General features: G+C 41.7%; 2 long non-coding RNA genes and 1 other non-coding gene across 3 annotated transcripts in view; 1 reads left to right on the plus strand and 2 right to left on the minus strand.

Moving 5' to 3' along the window:
* The window catches only part of LOC114807643, a 77,933-nt gene that overhangs the window by 19,830 nt on the left and 45,503 nt on the right, over positions 1-12,600 (plus strand). The gene's annotated exons all lie outside the window — the stretch shown is intronic.
* On the minus strand, positions 10,652-11,506 carry LOC120638120. The gene is made up of 3 exons (XR_005659605.1): positions 11,470-11,506; positions 10,861-10,864; positions 10,652-10,664 (listed from the first exon to the last, which is right to left on the minus strand). It is a non-coding gene; the product is annotated as an uncharacterized LOC120638120 (long non-coding RNA).
* TRNAF-GAA lies at positions 11,471-11,543 on the minus strand. The gene has a single exon. It is a non-coding gene; the product is annotated as a tRNA-Phe (tRNA).

A 12,600-nucleotide genomic window follows, 5' to 3' on the forward strand; every position in this document is an offset into this window, starting at 1 on the left:
GTTCAAAAACTTATTACCCATCTATTTATATTGCAAATACAATTATATAAACCCCAGCCCCACAGTTCTTATGTAAATATTATTTTACCCTATTTCCCACATCTGCAATCTATTTCAATGTCTGTCTCCCTCTACAGTCTTTAAACTCCTTGTGGGCAGGGATTGTGTCTACCAACTCTGTTATATTGCACTTTCCCAAGTGCTTAGTAGAGTGTGCTGCACACAGTAAGTGCTCAATAAATACCATTGATCGATCAATATGATATATGTACTTTTATGTACAAATATATGTACAATATGATATATGTACTTTTATACATATATACAAGCCCGCACACTTCACTCCTCAAATACCAATCTTTTCGCTGGACCTCGATCTCACCTATCTCGCCATCGCCGAAGTGGGGGATGGTAATATTTCGTTGGTAGAGGCATTCCCTGGCCACAGAGAGCTTATGGTCTCCATTACAGTTTCCCAAATACTCAGTACAGTGTTTATCTTCGATAGAAATAGGATAGTATTAATGCTAATCAATTAATCAATTGTATGTATTCAGTGCTTATTGTATGCAGATGACTGTACTAACTGCTTGGGCGAGTACAATATAAGGGAGTTGGTAGCCACTTTCCTGGCCCTCCTGAAATGTGTTCAGTTTAACAGCATCAAGGGGATGCTCATTATGGTCGAACTTCTCTTAAATACGTGAAAAGATAAGATAGACTGGGGAAATTAAGGCCTTTTACTGCACTGACTCTTTCTCTGAAGTCCACTGCAGGGTTTAAGTGTCTCATTCTTTATTAATTCTGATGTCACAGATGGAATTGGACTGTTACCATTTTCATCAAAGCAAATAATCTGCTATGCAAAAATGAATCTTGAATGAATGAGGGATAGTGCTCTTAAATTTGAGTATGAGTCACTGATAAAGACCTGTTATTAAAGAGGATAACATGACATTTTGAGGTTTTAATAGATTCTTCTATGCAAGAGGCAAGAAATAATCCTTCTGCTATTCTAGGCATGGATTAAGTCCTTGTAAGAGCTCCGTGAGATGTTCAAATGACTGCAGAGAACAACCAAAATTGGGGAACATGAAAATAGTTCGGCTTTCAAGGCCTAGAGACAGAAAAAAATTGATGGGGAGACATTCATTGTATCAAACATTTGAAGAACTTGTCAGTAGAATAAAAGTTGAGTTAAATTTGAGCAGGAAACTTTTTTGGATAGACCTAAAGTAGAAGAATTCCTGCTAGACTGTAAGCTTCTTGAGGGCAGAATTCGTGTGTACTCTACTATATTCTACCAAGGGCTTAGTACAGTGCCCTGCACATAGAAAAGTGCTCAGTACATGTCATTGATTTCTTGGTAGTGGGACAGTTTTATACTAGGTTAGTCAGAGCCCAGTCCTGCCCCAAATAAATTAAAATAGCAAATCATATCTGTGAATTATGAGTTCATAGGTGGCACAGAAGTATTAGCCTAGGGAATTGAAAGATTAGAGATTAATCAAGGTAGGCCTCTTGGAGAGGTAGCTTTTCCTCATAGTAATTTTTTGTTTACATGGTATTTGTTAAGTGCTTATTTTGTGCCAGGTACTGTTCTAAGCGCTTTGGGCATATTCAAGATTAACAGTTTGGACAAAGTCACTATCCCACACGGGGCTCACTGTCTTAATCATTTTACAGATGAGGTAATGAGGTACAGAGAAGTCAGGTGACTTGCCCAAGGTTTCACAGCAGATGAGTGAACGAATCAGGATTAGAACTCAGTTCCTTCTGACTCCCAGACCCGTGCTGTATCCACAAGGCCATGCCGCTTTCTCTATAGGTGTTCAGATCCCTTGTAATAGCTATCGAAGTAATCCCAGGTCAGCATAAGCAATCCTAATTATGGGAAACTATTTAGTTAGGCTAAAAGATGATAATGAATAGCTTGACATTCATTCATTATTCATGTTTACAATGACTGTACTAGTAACTGAAAGTAGTACTCACTACTACATATTTATATAACTTTAAGATTCAATGGCATATTTTAATAGTAATTACGAGGTTTATTATGAATTATCCCTTCTAGCCAATTTACGATATCATTTTTCCTGTTTCCTCTATTGTCTAGCATTGGCTGCCTGTTGTTCAATCTTTAAATGCTTAACAAAGACAAAGCCAGGAAAATAGATGTTTATATAAAGGTCATTTTTCTAACTCTGGATACCTTTGAGACAGTTTCTCTTTAAAGTTCATAATAAAGATTTGTTTTTATAAATAATCCCATTTGCGTAAAAAAAGGTAATTAGGATAGATAGATGTAAAGTACAAATGCCAACCACTCATACAGTCAGTTCCTTTGATTCCTCTATTTGTAAATATAACCCAGCACTTCGTACAGTGCCCGGCACAGAGTAAGCGCTCAACAGATACTTTTAAGATAAAAAAACAAATCTGGCCTCCTGCCTTGACCCTTCCCTGACTTTTGCTTTAAATCCCTGGGCCATATTTTAGACTTCAGCTAATCCCCAATCCCTAGGCCCACCTGACATATCGATGGGCCTTTCGGGAGTTCATCTTTGAGAGGTCGAGACCAGCTCAGTGTTCCTGGCGTGGTGCTGGGAAGTTGCCTCCATCTAACCTCTCTCAAACACACACACACACACACAAAAAATCACAGGTGATTGCAGTGGGTGAGTCTGGAGAAGCATTTAGTACAGTGCTCTGCATAGAGTAAGTGCTCAATGAATGAATGAAGGAGAAATGGTACCTGCCACTCCTGAGGCGGTAGCGGTCAGGCCGTCGGAGGTTTGGTACCCTGAGCCTGGTCTTCTAGGTAGTTTAGCCAGAGCAATTCCTCCATCTCAGCATCCCCGAGAGCCGTCCAATAAGGTGAAGGACAAAAAAAAAGAGCTGGCTTCCCTTCGACTTCTTTGGGGACCAGATATACAACCACCGAAGTGCAAAGCGAGATAAGGACACTATGTGCACATAGACAACACTTATTTTACATATAGCCATATACAATTTAAGATGAATACACAGCTGTATATTTGTATTGTAGTCCACCTAGAAATAGAAGCTTAAACATTTGAGCGCAGTCCCAGTCAAAAATTTAGTTAATATTCACCATATGGACGACAGCTCATTTTTCTTCTTGTCAGTAGTGGATTAAGCACAGAGGTAATGCATTATTAATAGGCTATGGGAAAAATACTGCACTGCAGTAACTTTGAGAAAAGTGTGAGCTACTCTCCCAGGCACTTTGTGAAGCTAAAATGTGTACTTCTTCTAACTCTGAAATATGTTTTCTGAACAGTATGGCCAGGATATTATGTAGATTACATCCATGGCTCACATCAAGAATCAATCAAAATTGAATATTGACAGAGCTGAATTCATTAGTGTCGAACTTCTGCGATAATAGCTCTGCTTTTCAAATTTGAGCATCTGTGTGTCCAGAAATAAGGAGTCGGGATTATTAAGAGGATGACTGTTCTGAACAAGAACATCTTTTCCCACTTCTTCACAAGGCGGAGATATAGTTTGAAGAGGAGAGGATTTGGCTTTTGACCCAGATTTACCTAGGACTTCCCTCACTGTAAGCTGAAACCTAAAGCCGGTAGGAATGGTTGGATGCAGTAGGAATCTGTCATGTCAGAGCCATATACAAGCACTTAGTACAGCGCTGAGCATTCAGTACAGTACTCTGCTCAGGGTAAGTGATCAATAAATGCCACTGATTGACTGATACACCAGGATCGCATAGCGACAGGTGCCTCGATGGATGGACAGCAATTCTGCCTTCTCCAATCCCCTAAACTCCATCTGCTGCTCCTTTTAAGGCGTTCAGATGATTCCCAGAGCCCAGGAGAACTGGTGACACCAGTAAGGGAAAAGACACGGGCTCTTCACAGCCTCAATGTGGGGCTGCCAACGGGCAAATGCTTTAGAATAATCAGAGGAAGCCATCGTATGGAAAATGTGCTGTCTGCATTACCTAAATCCCTGAGGGCGGGGCAAATACCAGATGCTCAAAAGTCACCAAGTGTTATGAGAAAACTAGATGTGTGGGTGTGTGTGTGTGGGCGTGCTCACATGCACATAGATTCATATTCTTTGATTTACATTTGACTTTTATAACTTTTACTTAGAAAAACACGCACACCTCTTTCCACAATACAGTTTATACAAGTCAAATGAACCAGCCTACAGACTTTATGGTAAATATGAAAGACTATGAACAACAGATTGGACTTCTATCAAATGTGGCATCTACAGTTAGATACCTCTTTGCCAACTCTCAGTCCACAAACTGTTAAAACTCAAGCGTGTTCGGGCATCAACAGAAACAAGTCGCAAGATTTCTCAAAACCCAAACTTTCGGGTGAATGGGGAATCAGACATTTTTTGTTTTCCTTAAGGAATATCTGCCCATTTTGAGGAGGCTGGGAATTGCTATTAAGCAGAAATAACCAGGTGCTGATACAATACACTGCATTTGGAGCCACTCATTCGTTAATTCCATAGTTATTAGAGAAGAGCTTGGGGAAAATGACTCCAACCATAGTAGAAGTTCTGACAGGCAAGCAGTTAACCTAGATCATGGACAGTAGTGAACGTGCCAGCTGTTTACAAGCAAACTTGTAAATCTTCAAGATGGTGACCACCTTGTGATGAATATTACCACAGAAATAACCATGCTAAAAACACAGCATGCATATACTCTGTATTTTGATATAGAGAAATAAGATTGATCTGTCGCATGGTGAGTGATCAAATATTTAGATGTTTTTTCCATAGAAAGAATAAAAGTATTTCCACCATGTTTAAGTGGCTTGCATTTCTCCTCAAAAGACAAGTATAATAATAATGATTACGGTACCTGTTAAGCATTTACTATGTGCCAAGCACTGTTCTAAGCACTGGGGTAGATATATGCTAATCAGGTTGGACACAGTCCATGTCCCACATGGAGCTCACAGTCTTAATACCCATTTTACGGATAAGGGACCGGAAGCACAGAGAAGTTAAGTGACTTGTCCAAGGTCACCCAGTCAGCAAATGACAAAGCCTGGATTAGAACCCAGGTTCCCACTCTGCTTCTCAATGAACACACCTTTCTGCTATATTGGCAATAATTTCCAGAAACAAGCACAGAATGTCAGCATGAATGAATCAACTACTAGATAGCCCTTATCTGCAGTACAAGGAAGTTAATTGCTGAAAGTGTTTCTGGGTTAAACACATTTATAAGCCACGGAAAAGTTAAAGGCAAAACTGCTGATGAGTCTTTTGAACACCGTATTAAATTGTTAGAATCTACAGACTGATGCAGCTCCCAACATCATCTCTAGCTCCAGTGAACAATATTTTTTCCTTCTTGAGCATCAATAAATTAAATTAGTGATAATGTTGAAAAGAACCATTAAATCAGGTAGTTCTTTAGCTCAATATTTAATAAATCAACACACTATATCAGAACTAGGAGATAATGATGACTGTTCTCAGATGATAGGAACCACATATTTTACGAGAGTGGCAATAGGCTTTTGTTATGAGAATCCAGTTTCATATCACTTCATGCTCATATGGTCTGGGAATTAAATGAAAACCAAAACATCTGATAGATGGAACTTCACTGAATGCAATAAGCCTCCTCTCTCACCCTCTATATTACTAGGAAATTATGGCCCTGCTCTGTCAGGGGGTGGGTGGAATAATAACAACAATAATAACAACAACAATAATAAGTGCTTACTATGTGCCAAGCATTGTTATAAGTTCTGGGATAGATACAAGGTCATCAGGTTGGACACTGGCCATGTCCCACATGGGGCTCAGTCCAGGTAAGAAGTAGTAAGATTTAATCTCCACAGAGGAATTAAGTGACTTGCCCAAGGTCACACCTCAAATAGCAGATCTGGCAATAGAATCCAGGACCTCTGATTCCCAGGCTTGCACTCTTTCATTTAATCAGTGGTATTTAATAAGCACCGACTAGATGCAGAGCACTGTACTAAGCACTTGGGAGAGTACAATAGAACAGAGTTGGTAGTCATGTTCTCTTGTACAATGACCTTATAGTCTAGAGGACTTTCTTTCCACTAGACCACACACAGTTCTCTCGCTGGTATCTGGGCTGTTCACTCTTTGAACCTCTCTCTCCCAAGAGCCTGAAACACAAGTTTGTTCAGTGTACTGTGAGGTAAATTACTCCGGGAAAATTGCTCAAGAGGAGGACAAATTAGCAAGAAGAGGCCTTGCATTATTCCCTTCTCGTCCCACCATTCATAATCATCTTCTAGTCATATTTGATTGTCTCCTGACCACCTTAAGTGAACAAGAGTACCTAACAATAATAACAATAATGTTGTTAAGCACTTACTATGTACCAAGCACTGTTCTTTGTGCTGGGGCGGAACGGGGGAGATATATGGTAATCAGGTTGTTCCACACTGGGCTCACAGTCTTAATCCCCATTTTCCAGATGAGGTAACTGAGGCACAGAGAAGTAAAGTGACTTGCCCAAAGTCACACAGCTGACAAGTGGCGGAGGCGGGATTAGAACCCATGATCTGTGACTCTCAAGCCCGGGCTCTTTCCTCTGAGTCATGCTGCTTCTCATACTACCTCCAGTGACTAGACTAGATTCCCTAGGTGTGGTAGGGTCCCACAAGATGGAATGTGATGGGCCTTTAGGCATGGACTCTATTTTCTCTAGCCAAGCCACCATTTACTCAGAGCAGGCACATCACTTATCCTCCTCTCTCTCCTGTTCTGTCCTAGCTAGTTGCCTGTCTTATCAGGAAATGTGGTTCTGAGACAGGATAAAACCAGGTCAGGATTCCTAACTAGCTTATCAGGAGTGTTTGCCTACAAAGACTGGACTCTATATCGTTTTCTCCCCAACACTTAGTACAGTGTTCTCTACACAGTAAATGCTCAATAAATATGACTGATTAACTGATAAAACATTAAGACAGATGTCTAACTTCCCTATCTGGTAACTGAAGGAAAACAGCAGGGACTAGATATGGCGAACCAGATTTAGTGCTCCAAGGATTCAATGGTTGGTGAGTAATATTTCCGAGAACATCAGTGGGAAATGATGAACATATCCTCATTCTCCCTTGCATCATCATCATCCTCGTTTTCTCCTCCTCAGAAGCATCCATGCCTCTGTTGATTTCTGTAGCTTACGGTTGAAAGCCTTTGAGCTAACATATAAGCATATTGTAAATGACTATCTCATGGTTCCTCAGCAAAATTTCCCTTTTTTTTTTCCCCCTCGCATCTTCCTTGACAAGGCACATTTATGACCCAGAAATGACATGGCCATAGGTGATAAAGGCTTTTGAACTGGAACAGTTAGTGCCTATAATCTGAGTCTTGCCTTAGCATCAGATACTTTTTATGTGCTTAGAGCAGCTTGGGATATAATTGGGTCTACTTATAGTAAGAGCAAGTTCAGCATTTCAGGACATTTCCCCGCAAGCCCTCCTATACCCCTAACTGATGTACATTTTAACTTCACTGGCCTGATAAGAAAAAAAACAACATAGATATAATTCAGTATCCATGTGAGGATGCATTAGGGATGCAAACTGATGAGAAAAAAAATAATTTTTCCCCTGACTAGTCAGAGTTAAATATGTTTATAGAAATATTATATGACCCTCTTTATTAAATAAGTGAAAATCTATAAGTTTTAATTCATATTGAGCAATTTTCTGTTGATGTTTGGAAAACCTAGGTGACTTATCCAATAAGGTCTTATGTAATGTAAATATATTATCTGAAGAATTTATTCGTTCTACAGATGATAAATCAATTCTGGAAGATTCAGCAGTTTTATGAGTTTAGTAGCACCTTACCTATCTTCTATTAGAGTGTATGCCTTGAGGGTTGGAGTTTTGGCTTCTAGAACACTGGGCCTGGAGACTGGGGGTCCTGGGTTCTAATCCCTGTACTGCCACTTGCCTACTGTGTGACCTTGGGCAAACCACAACTTCTCTGTTTCTCAGTTTTCTTACCTGTAAAATGGGGAAAACCTGGTCTCTATTCCCCATAGGGTGTGAACCCCATGTGGGACATAGACTGGTGTGATCATCTTTTACTTTCCCAGGGCTTACTAGAGTGCTTGGCACATAGTAGCTGCTTAACAAATACCACAGTTGTTATTATCATCAATAATATTATTACCTCTTCAGCTCCCTTTTAGCACCTAATTAAGTCCTCTGTTTTAAGTGGGCACTCACTTATGCTTATTCCAGGAACTAGGGGTGCTCAGTGCCCTTTTCTTCTTGGGTAAATCGCCTAAATGATCTGTGCCTCATTTGTCCCATCTGTAAAATGGGGATTCAATCAGTGGTATTTATTGAGCACTGACTATGTGCAGAACACTGTACTACGTGTTTGGGGAAAGTACAGTGCAATAGAATTAGCAGAGCTGTTCCCTGCCATTGCAAGTTTACAGTCTAGTACCTTACAGTACCTGTTCTCCCTCCTCCTTAAGGGAGGACACTAAGGTGGGGACAGGAACTGTGTCTGACCTGATAATCCATGTCGCACACAGTTTTAGGACCCATTTTCCAGATGAGGTAAGAGAGGCACAGATAAGTGAAGTGACTCGTCCAATGTCCCTCAGCAGGCAAGTGGCTGGGCCAGGATTAGAACCAGGTTCTCTGACTCCCAGGCCCCAAGTTCTCTCCACTAGAGCACGCTGCTTCTCTGGAATCTACCCAAGTGCCCAGTAGAGTTCTTGGTACATAGTAAACACTTAATAAGAACCATTTTCATCATCATTCTCATCATCATTAGGGAAACTTCATCCCTGTAGATGTGGACCTACAGGAGTTGCCCACTAAATGTCTTTCCAACAGTGTCAATAATGTAGTTAACTGGTAAAGTTGCCCAGTTCAGCACCGTCCACAGAAAAGAAATTGGTCACTGGTGCTGGATGAGAGAGGTCCTCAGTGCTCTGAGCAGGGACCTGTTTGGTCCCAATTATCGCCTCATTCCATGTATCCAGCAGGTTGACATCTGCCTTGCCTCCATCCCTGAACGAGGAGCATATCTGGTGGCAGTTGGGCACCTGCAAGGTAGCCTGGCCACGGGGCTCTCAGAGAGGTCCAGGCCTGAGGAAGCCTCAGATTCATAAGTCTGCGACTTGCAGGACTGTGAGATTCCTCAGTGATGAGGGCCAGGGGCCACCTTGCCCCTTCCTACCTCACCTCACTGCTCTCCTACTACAGATCCAGCCCGCACACTTCTCTCCTCTAATGCTCATCTTCTGACTGTTCCTTGATCTCACCTATCTCACCACCGACCTCTCACGCGCATCCTGCCGCTGGCCTGGATTGCCCTCCTTCCCCATATCCAACAGACAATTATTTTCAAAGCCTTATTTAATAATGTTGGTATTTATTAAGTGCTTACTATGTGCATAGTACTGTTCTAAGTGCTGGGATATACAGGGTAATCAGGTTGTCCCACATGAGGCTCACAGTCTTAATCCCCATTTTACAGATGAGGTAACTGAGGCACAGAGAAGTGAAGTGACTTGCCCACAGTCACACAGCTGACAAGTGGCAGAGCCGTGATTTGAACTCATGGCCTCTGCCTCCCAAGCCCGTGCTCTTTCCACTGAGCCACGCTGCTTCTCTAATTGAAGGTACAGCTCCTCCAAAAGACCTTCCCTGACTAAGCCCTCCATCCTCTCCTTCCATACTCCCTTCTGCGTCACCTTGACTTGCTCCCTTTATTCATCTCCCTTCTCAATCCCACAGTACTTATGTACATATCTGTAATGTTTTGTCTGTCTGTCTCTCTCTCCCTCTAGACTATAAGCTTGTTGTCTAGTACTCTCCACCCAGTAATTACTCGTGAATGAACGAATGAAGCAGGGAAAGAGGTTGGTCCCGGAGGTCCACGGGGAGGGGATGGGGACAGAAAGGGACTCAAAAAACAGCTGTTTGGTTGAAGCCAGGAGACCCCCACATCCCAGAGAAACAGATGAAATAGAACATGGGGACCAAAATGAGCTCTCTCGCCAAATCGAGGTCAAAAATATGGCTTCTAAGACTGCAAGTGAAATGTTAAATGAGTAACATCCAGTCTGAGTTGCTAAAATGTGTCACTTTCTAAAGGGAACAAAGTTAGGCCACCAAATCACTTTAGACAAAACTCTTTAATAGAGTAAAATTGTTTAAATATGTCATTTATCCATTAAACTGTCAGCCAACACTCCCACGCAGGATGAAGTGGCGGCTTTTTCTGTCAGCCGAAGCTGAGGGGGAAGCTCACCGTGCGGCACTAGGCTAAAAAAATGGGCCTGGAATGCAGAGTGCGTGGGGCGCTGTTAGGTAAATAAGAGCTGACTGCGCTTCTGGGATTAATGGAAAAATGCTTTTCATATTATCCAGCTTCTTCCTACATTTCTTTGTAGGTAAAACTGCAAAACAACAGCATCACTTTTTCTGACTTTAATGGAGTTGATTCAAGACAGTCAGGTTGGACACAATCCCTGTCTTGCACAGGATTCACAGTCTTAATCCCCATTTTGCAGATGAGGTAACTGAGGTGAGGGGACATGCCCAAGGTCACTCAGAAGACAAATGCCAGAGCCAGAATTCAAACCCAGATCCTCTGACTCCTAGGCCGTGCTCTTCCCACTAAGTCACTCTGCTAAAAGTCTCTTATTTCTCAGGAAACTGGAAGCCAGACTGAATTGTGTGTATCCTGATGTTGGTGGAGAATCTCCCAAGAAAGCATTTCCACTTGTGTACCTCGGCTACTAGGGGTGGGAGGGAACACACTAATGTGGAAAGAGAATTGATCGGAGACACAGAATCTGGCTCTAGCTCCTACTCTGCTAGGTGACCTCAGCCGTGTCACTTAGCCGATCTCTGCCTTAGCTTTCTTATCTAAGCAATGGGGATAATAATATCTGCCTTACTGTACCTCACAGGGATGCTGTGAGTTGAGAGTGACATCTAACTCGAAGGAGCCTTGGAAAATGAGGCATTATATAAATTCAATATATTTCCCTTTCTACCCTTCTTTTTAGTCTAAGCCCGCAAGATTCTGGATGTCTCCGTTGCCGGTATCTGATAGAGGTGCAAATTGTTTAGGATGTGTTTGGTTGGATTACATTCATGCCTGAACACCCGTATCTCATTATCCTCCAACCAGCTGAAGGAGTTGATTTAATGTTAATGTTGGTATTTATTAAGCGCTTACTATGTGCCGAGCACTGTTCTAAGCGCTGGGGTAGACACAGGGGAATCAGGTTGTCCCACGTGGGGCTCACAGTCTTAATCCCCATTTTACAGATGAGGGAACTGAGGCACCGAGAAGTTAAGTGACTTGCCCACAGTCACACAGCCGACAAGTGGCAGAGCTGGGATTCGAACTCATGAGCCCTGACTCCAAAGCCCGTGCTCTTTCCACTGAGCCACGCTGCTTCAAATGTACCACTTGCCGAAACCCGGGATCGAACCAGGGACCTTTAGATCTTCAGTCTAACGCTCTCCCAACTGAGCTATTTCGGCCCTCCTAATGGACACTCAATTATCAATCGGTGGTATTTTTTGAGCACTTCTTCAGTGCAGAGCACTGTACTAAGCACTTGGGAGAGTACGATACAATAGAATTAGCAGACCTTTTCCCTGCCCATAACAAATTTACAAGCCTAGAGGGGATATACTTTGCAATGTATCTAGTGAACGCTCAAATGCCATCACTGCACTACTATAACAGACCACAAAATATGACTTCTCTCTTGTCCTTCCTCTCCGTCGACCCTTTCCAATTAGCAAAAGTTATGAAATCCTAGAAATTATGAAATCTACTTTCATTTTATAAGGAGACTTGAAGTTCTAGTTCCACTAAGAAAAGAGGTAAATTTCAGGGTGAAGTTTAGTTCCTGAACAAGGGAGAACTTTCTCACACAGAAACTCAACTTTCCCAAGTCCTTTAGAAACAAAATAAATACTCACCGGTCACGACATTCTTGGGTCCCTCTGGATATGTCTGGAGCCACTAACATGTAAAATATCCACACTGGGAATTGATTGGAAAGGCAAGAATAGCCTAGGAAATCAAACAAAATGTCCAAAGCTAATTGAGGAGGGCTATACTTGCCCAGCAGTGTCAAAAATGATGGAAACAATGCATTTGGGAAGGGAAAGGAGGTTGCACACACCTGAGGTCAAGCATAGGACCCCAAATATCTTATGGTGATGAAAATAATTTGGAGACTAAAGCTAAGTGTAGGATTCATGAATCACCCCAGGCCTACATGAACTTTTCTCACTGCATTTTTGATATGTGAACTGCAAACACTTAAACTTCTAGGTCCAGTGTCCTATGATGATTTAACTTAAATTTTAAAATAGCCCTGACATGCCCCAAAATTGTTATACAATAAATTATAATCAACAAGCTACTCAGAAATATAAATAGAATAAATAAATCATGTCGCGTACTGAGGACCAAATTTATAGTGAGTTTAGAATCACTTTCTTTTTATTTTTGGTTGCTATAGGAACCTCCTGCACATCTATTTTAATCTACTGCTGCCTTAAAGTTTTAAAAAGAAATTGGGTT

Source organism: Ornithorhynchus anatinus, chromosome X3, assembly GCF_004115215.2.
Source record: "Ornithorhynchus anatinus isolate Pmale09 chromosome X3, mOrnAna1.pri.v4, whole genome shotgun sequence".
Classification (NCBI taxonomy): domain Eukaryota; kingdom Metazoa; phylum Chordata; class Mammalia; order Monotremata; family Ornithorhynchidae; genus Ornithorhynchus; species Ornithorhynchus anatinus.